This window comes from Pteropus vampyrus, unplaced genomic scaffold (genome assembly GCF_000151845.1).
Source record: "Pteropus vampyrus isolate Shadow unplaced genomic scaffold, Pvam_2.0 Scaffold548, whole genome shotgun sequence".
Classification (NCBI taxonomy): Eukaryota; Metazoa; Chordata; class Mammalia; order Chiroptera; family Pteropodidae; genus Pteropus; species Pteropus vampyrus.
In genome coordinates this window covers 2,337,955-2,346,417 of record NW_011889329.1, presented here as the reverse complement: position 1 = coordinate 2,346,417, position 8,463 = coordinate 2,337,955, and the positions used below count along the sequence as shown (strand labels likewise).

The 8,463-nt window shown below is 40.5% G+C and overlaps 1 pseudogene; it reads right to left on the bottom strand.

The window, feature by feature from the left end:
• Positions 1-507: 507 nt before the first annotated feature.
• On the bottom strand, positions 508-626 carry LOC111733318 (annotated as a pseudogene).
• Positions 627-8,463: the final 7,837 nt, after the last annotated feature.

Below are 8,463 nucleotides of genomic sequence, written 5' to 3'. Positions count from 1 at the left end.
GGAGGAGGAGGAGGAGGAGGTGGAGGAGGAGGAGGAGGAGAAGCAGCAGCAGTTCATGCTCCTCTTGCAGGCCTAAAAATCTCAGTAAATGGCAATTCCAGCTGCTCAGGTCAAGCCTTGCAGTCGTCCTTGAGTCTTCTATTTCTCTCATAGTGTATCAGATCCATGTGGAGAAACTGAAGGTCTTACTTTCATAATTCATTTTTGCCTTGGGTTTGAACTGTGTGAGTCCACTTATATATAATTTTTTTTTCAATAAATACCTGTACTGTTTTCAAACTGTGTTTTAGATTCCGAAGATGCAGAGAGCTGACTGTATTCATTAATCTACTCCATTTTACAGGGGACTTGAACATGCATGGATTTGGATATCCAAGGAAGGGTTCTGAAACCAATCCCCCATAGTTACCAAGGGACAATTTTAGGCGAGGCAACCCTTGGTTGACCTCACAGATTGCAAGGATCTTGTCAGCTTACAATCCCTTATTTATTTTATTTTATTTTTTACGCCTACAGCACCTGGTCTTCCTCGATGGTCTCTCATCCAAGTACTAAACAGGCCCAATGCTGCTTAGCTTCCGAGATCAGATAGGATTGGGCTTGTTCAGGGTGGCATGGCCATAGACTCTGCTTTCAACTATATGGGAGTTGGCACCCCCTAACCCTTGTATTTTTCAAGGATCAACCGTATATCCAAATTTTGATCACTTCTTACCACCTCCACTGCAATGAATCTTGGTCCAAACAACCTTTTTCACTTTTCTGGATTATTGCTATAATCTCCTAACTGTTCTTGCTGCTGTTGCACTTACTCGCTGCACTTACTCCTGATTCAGTGTCTTTTCAATACAGTGGCTAAAGTAATACTGTGAGGTCAACCAAGGGTTGCCTCGCCTAAAACTGCCACAAAACCCTCCAGTGGTTTCCCACCTCACTCAGAGTAAATTCAAAGTCCTTATGATTGTCTCCCTACATGATAATAGGTACACTCTGGCACCAGTATTTGCACTTGCTGTGCCATCTGTCTGAAAAGTTATTTCCCCAGATGCACACAGATCCCTTCCTTTCTTTAGGTCTTTTACTCAAAAGCTGCTTCTGCAGTGAAGTTACTCTTATAAAATTACAACCCCCAATACAATGTCTTTGATCCTGCTTATCTGTTTCATTTTTTTTTTTCGTTAATAGCACTTAGCTTCTTCTAATATACGATATGCTTTAACTGGGCATTTTATTTAATATATTTCCTCTATTAGGTTGCAAGCTCCATGAGGATAGATTTTTCTTAGTTTAGTTCACTGCATATCCCAGTGCCTAGAACAGTGCCTGCAACAGTGTTAAATAGTGATGAATTGATTAAACTGCTTATGGTCTACTTCACATATGATTTTTTTCCCCCATGTACCTCTCTTTATGTTATTACCTCTGCCCAGAAGGCTTTTTCTTCTCTTCATTTTTTTCCTATGGACTTCTTGTTAACATTCTTTAAAGAAAAACAGATTTATTGAGATATCATTCACATACTATATAGTTCATCCATTTAAAATGTATGATTCAATGGTATTTACTATATTCACAAAGTTGTACAACCATCACTATTGTCAATTTTAGAACATTTTCATCACCTCAGAAAGAAACCCGTTAGTGTCTTTCTAACTATGAAGGGATGCCCCACTGTCCCTTCATTTCCCTCAACCCTAAGTTACCGCTAACCTGCTTCATGTCTCTGTAGATTTGCTTATTCTTGGCATTTTATACAAATAGAATCATATAATATGAGGTCTTTTATGATTGGCTTCTTTCACTTAGCATAATGTTTTCAAGGCTCATTCATGCAGTAGCATGTATCAGTACTTCTTTCCTTTTCATGGCCAAATAATATTCTGTTATATTGATATATCAAATTTTGTTTATCCATTGATAAGTTACTGAACATTTGGATTATTTCTACCTTTTCAATATTATGAATAGTGCTGCTATACACACTGGTGTTCACATTTTTGTGTGGACATATGTTTTTACTTCTCTTGAATATATACGTAGGAACAGAATTGCTGTGTCATATGGTCACTCTAAGTTAAACTATTTAAGAAACTACTAGACTATTTTCCAAGTGGCTGCACCATTTTGCATTCCCATCAGTAGTGTATAAGGGTCCTAGTTTCTCCCTATCCTCTCTAACATTTGTTATTGTCTGACTTTTTTATTCTAGCCATCCTAGTAGGTGTGACATGGTATCTTGTTGTCATTTTGATTTGCATTTCCCTGATAACTAATGATATTGAGCATCTTTCTATGAGCTTAGTGGTCATTTGCATATCTTCTTTGGGCAAATATCTATTGAGATCCTTTTTCTATTTTCAAATTGGATTATTGGTCCATTTATTATTGAGTTGTTAAGAGTTCTTTATATATTCTAGATACAATTTCTTAACACATGATTTGCAAATATGATCTCTCATTCTACAGGTTGTCTTTCTACATTCTTGATAGGGTCTTTTGAAGCACAAAAGTTTTTAATTTTGATTAAGTTTAATTTATCTATTTTTTCTTTGGTTGCTTGTGCTTTTGATGTCATACCTAAGAATGGTTTGCCAAATCCAAAGTCATGAAGATTTATCTAGTTTTCTTCTAAGAGTTTTATACTTTTACCTCTTCCAAATAGATCTTTGATCTATTTTGAGTAAATTTTTATATGGTGTGAATCAAAGGTCCAATTTCTTTCTTTTTCTTTTTTTTTTTTTTTTTTGCATGTGGCTAACTAGTTATTCCAGCATCATTTGTTGAAAAGATCCTAATGGTCTGTTTGCTGCAAAAGATATGATATATTTCGTAGTCCCATGGTTCTCAAAGTGGAGTCCCCATAGCAGTAGCATTATTTGTTAGAAATGCAAAGTTGCAGTTCCCACCACGGACCTACTGAATCAGAAACTCAGGAGTTAGACCCAGAAATCTGTTTTAATAAGCCCACCAAGGGATTCTGATACAAGGTGAAGTTTAAAAACCATGACAAGTCAAATCAACTGATGAAACACATACACTTAATGAGCATTTGTTGTATGGATTATCTCCATTTTCCCCTTACACTTGGTCAGACCATCAATTCCTAATGATTCTTCCTCTTGAACATTTCCTGCATTCATTTACCACCACTCCTTCTCAGTTTCACCATCTTAGTTAAGGTTTTCATCACCTCACACTACAAGAGCCTCCTTATTCTCTTTTCCATCTCTAACATTGTTCCTTCCAGGTCAACCCTGATTCTTAGATTATTGTTATGAAAAACCACTCTGTAAATGTCAGTCAGTGCCCTACTCAAATATAAGGGATAATGGCTCCCAAGATGAAGCACTCATTCTTCAATTGGGCATTCAAGGATTTCCTTAATTTGGTTTCAAACTGACTTTAAAATGTTTTTAATTTATGAATCCTAAACAAAAACACCCCATGTATCTAAATCATTCCTTACATATACCATGAGAATTTGTGCCCCTGTACTTTTCCTTTTCCCAATTCCTCCTACACTGTATTTACCACCTCTCCCTTTTGCCCCCTATGTATCCCCCTAGTTTTTAGCTTAAATGATTTCTCTTTTAGGATGCCTTCCTGGATGTTTCAGAAAGGTAAGGTTTCCTACCTCTATGGTCTCATAGAACATTGTATTTATACACTATATTTTAATTGTGTGTTTGTCTGTCTCCTCCACTAATGTGCAAAGTCTCTGATATCAGGAACCTTGTTCATTAACTTAATAAATATTTATTAAAATTGCTATGTGCTGGGCCTATAAACCTAGCACCTAGGAGGTATTCGATAAAATTTTTAATGGATAAAAATGAGGTTCATCCCTTTTTCATGCTTGCCCCTCCAGCCACATATTGCTCTGTAAACCATGAGTTGGGGGGGGGGATTTTGGACACTTAAGATGACATCCAAGGGCAAGTAAGTGGTGTAAAAAATACAAGAGAGTCAGTCAAGCTTGCAGAGTAGGTAAATGCTATGCTTGCCTCCTCACATAACCACATTAAAATTACAACTAAATTATAGAGCAATCAACCTGGGAAACCTAGTTGAACAGAACTCCTATAACTAAGGATATAAAGAAGAAGCCACCTCAAGACTAGTAGGAGGGACAGAGATGCAAAACAAGCTAGCCCCACACCCACATGTCAGGGTAGAGAATCAGAAGGCATATCTCAGCTTCAGAGGTCCCCCCTGAAAAGTGAGGGGTCTCAGCCCCACACTGGAGTCCCCAGTCTGAAGCACCAGTGTCAGAAAGAGGAGCCCCCACAACATCTGGCTGTGAAAATCAGTGTGGATTCCATTCATCCCAATGAGACAGAAGATGGCTAGAAACCCATGTATCCACTTAAAAGCCCTGTGCACAGACTCACTCACTAGCAGGCACTCACCCTGGGTTCCACTGGAGAGAGAGCACTTGGGAGGTGCCAGAGACATACATGGGGAGTCTGAGTTGTATGGCTTCAGGGTGAGGGCTGGAGGGAAAGCTGCCACTGTCCCTGTGTTGAGCCCTCCTCTCATGTAGCCTGTGGGTGGGTTGATCTTCTTTTCTGTGTTGATCCTTCCCTCCATATGGCCAAGTCTAAAATTTTACTGGCCTGCGGAGCTCTGCTCACTCTACCCTGGTGAATCCCAGGCACTCTGCACTATCTAAATTGTGCACCACAAAAGACTTTTTCACAGCTGACAGGCAGCTATTGGTGGCCTGCACTGCAGTCTTTCTTGGACAACTCTTGGGGGTCCACGGGACCCAGGCAGGCAGTGGTTAACCTTGGTGTGCTCTGAGACTTTCATAGAATGGCACCCCATCTGAATATGCTTTAACCCAGGGAACACTATTCACTCCACAGTGGTGACTTCCTAAGACATCACTCCACCTAACTCACATGCTGCCAGAAGCTGTTTCAATGGCCTGTGGTCAGCTGGCATTGGCCTGTGATGCAGTCTTTCTGGGACAGCTTTTTGGATCTGCAGGGCCTAGGCAGATGGCTCCGAGCCTCAGTGTGCTCTGAGACTTTTGTGTAATGGCTGCAGTGTCAGACCGGTATCAAACCTAAATCTGCAATAACCTATTGAACACCACTCACCCCACGTTGGTGACTCACTAAGACCCCATCCCACCCAAATTCCATACCAACCAAGGCTCTTTCAATAGCTGAGTCTTATGGACAGCTGACAGGCAGCAGTAGGTCTCAAGATTCCCTAGTACTGAGTGGCCCCAGGCCTTTTGCTGAGCAGCGCCAGGCCCAGTACTGGCGGTGGCCAGCCTGTTTGCAGCATGGCCTGTCCCATGCACCGCCAGGTCGAGCACAGGCAGCAACCAACTATAAATTGCTTTGTGGCTCCTACAAAGTAGGCCTGGACAATCAGAAGCAACAGTTGACCTTGGTCTACAAAGAAGATCCTCCCAGGAGGCCACAGGATTAGAACTTTTGGTGGCTGGTTTCAAACCACAACGGAAAACCACTCAATTGGCCCAACAAGTGGAACACTCAAGGGGTGGTCACAGCAGGCACCAGAGCCCACTGGAGAGAATCCTGCTCTGTAGGGTCAGGGTCCACACAGCAACTTGTTTGCTACAGTATGGCCAAACGATACAGCTAGTCATCTTGAGGGTCATCCCAGCCATGGACTGGCCAACAGCAAATGAGGTTCAACTACAATAGGAAAACACATAAAACCCACACAATGGACACTCCTGGAGCACCTGGCTCAGGTGATCATAGATTGCGCAACCGGACTCAATGGGACACCTGCTATATAAGGCCACCTTGCCAAGAATGGGAGACATAGTAGATCTACCTAATATATAGAAACAAATGCAGAGTGGCAGCCAAAATGGGAGACATAAATAAAATAAAAACCGTGTCCCAAATGAAAGAACAGGAGAAAACTCCAGAAAAAGAACCAAATGAAATGGAGGAAAACAATCTACCACATATAGAGTTTAAAACACTAGGTATAAGAATGCTTAAGGAACTTAGTGAGAATTTCAATAAAGTGATAGTAACCATAAAAAAGAACATAAATACCGTAAAAAAAATAACCAGTCAAAAAGAAAGCATATAATAATTAAATTGAAGAATATACTAGAAGGAATCTACAGCAGATTAGATGAATCAAAGGATAGAATCAGCAATTTAGAAGAAATCAGAACAGCAAAAGAAAAAAGAAAGAGAGGAGAAAAAAATGGCGTACATTATAGAGGCTTTGTTCATCCCTCTGGTGACCAAATTAAATTTGTCACAGAAACAAGGAGCAAACAGCAAGAAAAATTGCCTGGGATCTAGATGAACAAGCCACACGACTAGGGAGAGAACTAAGAGGTGGCCCAGTCCTCAGAGGCTGAGTGAGACAGAGACTACAGCAGCCAACATCTGCAGACCTCTTAAAGGGGCCGTGTCTGCAAGTGAACATTCACTGTGACAGTCCTGTTCACTCTGAGCACCAGTGCCCATTCAGCTGTACAGGAGGGCACCAGGGACTTATAGGGGGACACTGAGTCATCAGAGTAAGGGCTTAGACGAGATTCACTCTGTACAGAAGTGCCAGGGGTATCCATTGTTCCCCTGTTGAGCCTTCCCACCTCCCAGTGCATGGACTCAGAGCAGCCACAGCAGAGAAATCATCAAACTGGATGACAGAGGTCGCTCCACCCAGAGGATTCCCTGAAACTTTGCCTCCCCAATTCACACCCCACCAAAGCCACATCCAAGTGTGTCTGTCCTCCCTTAGTAAGGTGCCTCTTGCTGAGCAGCAACTAGACTCACATTGGAGGCAGCTAGCCTTGGTTTCTGGTGTGGCCTTTTGAGAAAACTATAAGCACAGCATCTGTGGATTACTTGCTGAATCTTAACAAGTGGCCCAGGAGGGGCACAGGCTGGGGCTAAATATGACCTGCAGCTGAACCCCTCTCAGGACTGGGCCTCAGAAACCTACTTCACAAAGCTGCACTAATAAGACCAGGTGACTTAGGAGCTTTGTTTACTACGTAGAAACAGACACAGAAAGGCAACCAAAATGAGAAGACAAAGAAGCAGAAAATTGTATGAGAGAATAGAACAGAGATCCAGAAATAATAGAGTCAAGCAATCTAACAGATGCGGAGTTCAAAACACTGGTTATAAAGATGCTCACTGAACGTAGTGGAAGTGTAGATGAATTCAGTGAGAACTTTAACAAAGAGATAAAAAAAAAACAAAACATAAAAATAGAAATGGAAATTATAAAAGGGAACCAATCAGAAATGAAGAACATATTATCTGAGTTGAGAAGTATATTAAATGGAATAAAAAGAGTGAATAGAGAATCAAATGACCTATATAGAGGATGGAAAAGCCAAAGACACTCAAGCAAAATGGCAAGAAGAAAAGGTAGCCAAGACTATAATAGTAATTTAAGGAGCCTAAGGGACACTATTAAATGTAAAAATATCTGTGTCATAGGGGGTTCCAGAAAAAAACAAAACAACAACAAAAAAACCCAAGAAGTCAAAAAGCTATTTGAAGAAATAATGGTGGAATTTTTCCCTAACCTGGAGAAGGAAATAGACATAAAACCCCAGGAAGCACAGAGAGTTCCAAAAACCAGGAACCCAATGAAGCCCACACCAAGACACATCATCATTAAAATGCCAACAGTTAAATACAAAGAGAGAATCTTAAAAGCAGCAAGAGAAAAGTAGTTAGTTACCTACAAGGGAGCACTCATAAGACCGGCAGCTGATTTCTCAAAAGAAACTATGCAGAACAGAAGGGCTTGCCATAAAATATTCAAAGTGTTGAAAACCCAGGATCTACAACCAAGAATACTTTACCCAGCAAAGCTATAATTTCAAGTCGAAGGACAGATACAATGCTTCCCAGACAAAAATAAGCTAAAAGAATTCATCAACACCAAGCCAATATTATAGGAAATGTTGAAGGGACTTAAGAAGAAAATCATGTATCAAAAACATGAGTAAAGAATGGTAATAACTACATTCCTATCAACAAGCACCTCAATTGGAAAAGAGTTAAGTGCTCCAACCAAAAGATAGAATTGCTGAATGGATAAGAAAACAAGACCCCTATGTATGCTGCCTACAAGAGACTCACTTCAGATTAAAAGACATACATAGGCTAAAAGGAAGGGGATGGAAAAAGATATTGCCTTGATGGACCTAGAAGGTATTGTGCTGAATAAAATGGGTCAGATAGAGAATGACAAATATCACATGATTTCACATACATGTGGAATCTAAGAACAAAATGAACAATAACAGCAACAAAAATATAAATAAACTCCTAGATACAGAGAGTATTTTGAGGACTACTGGATGGGAGGGAGGTTGTGGGGGGGCAAAAAATGGTAAAGGGATTAAGAGTACAAATGGATAGTTACAGAACGGACATGGAGATGTAGGGTGTAGCATGGGGAAGATGGTTAATAATGTAATAAATACAT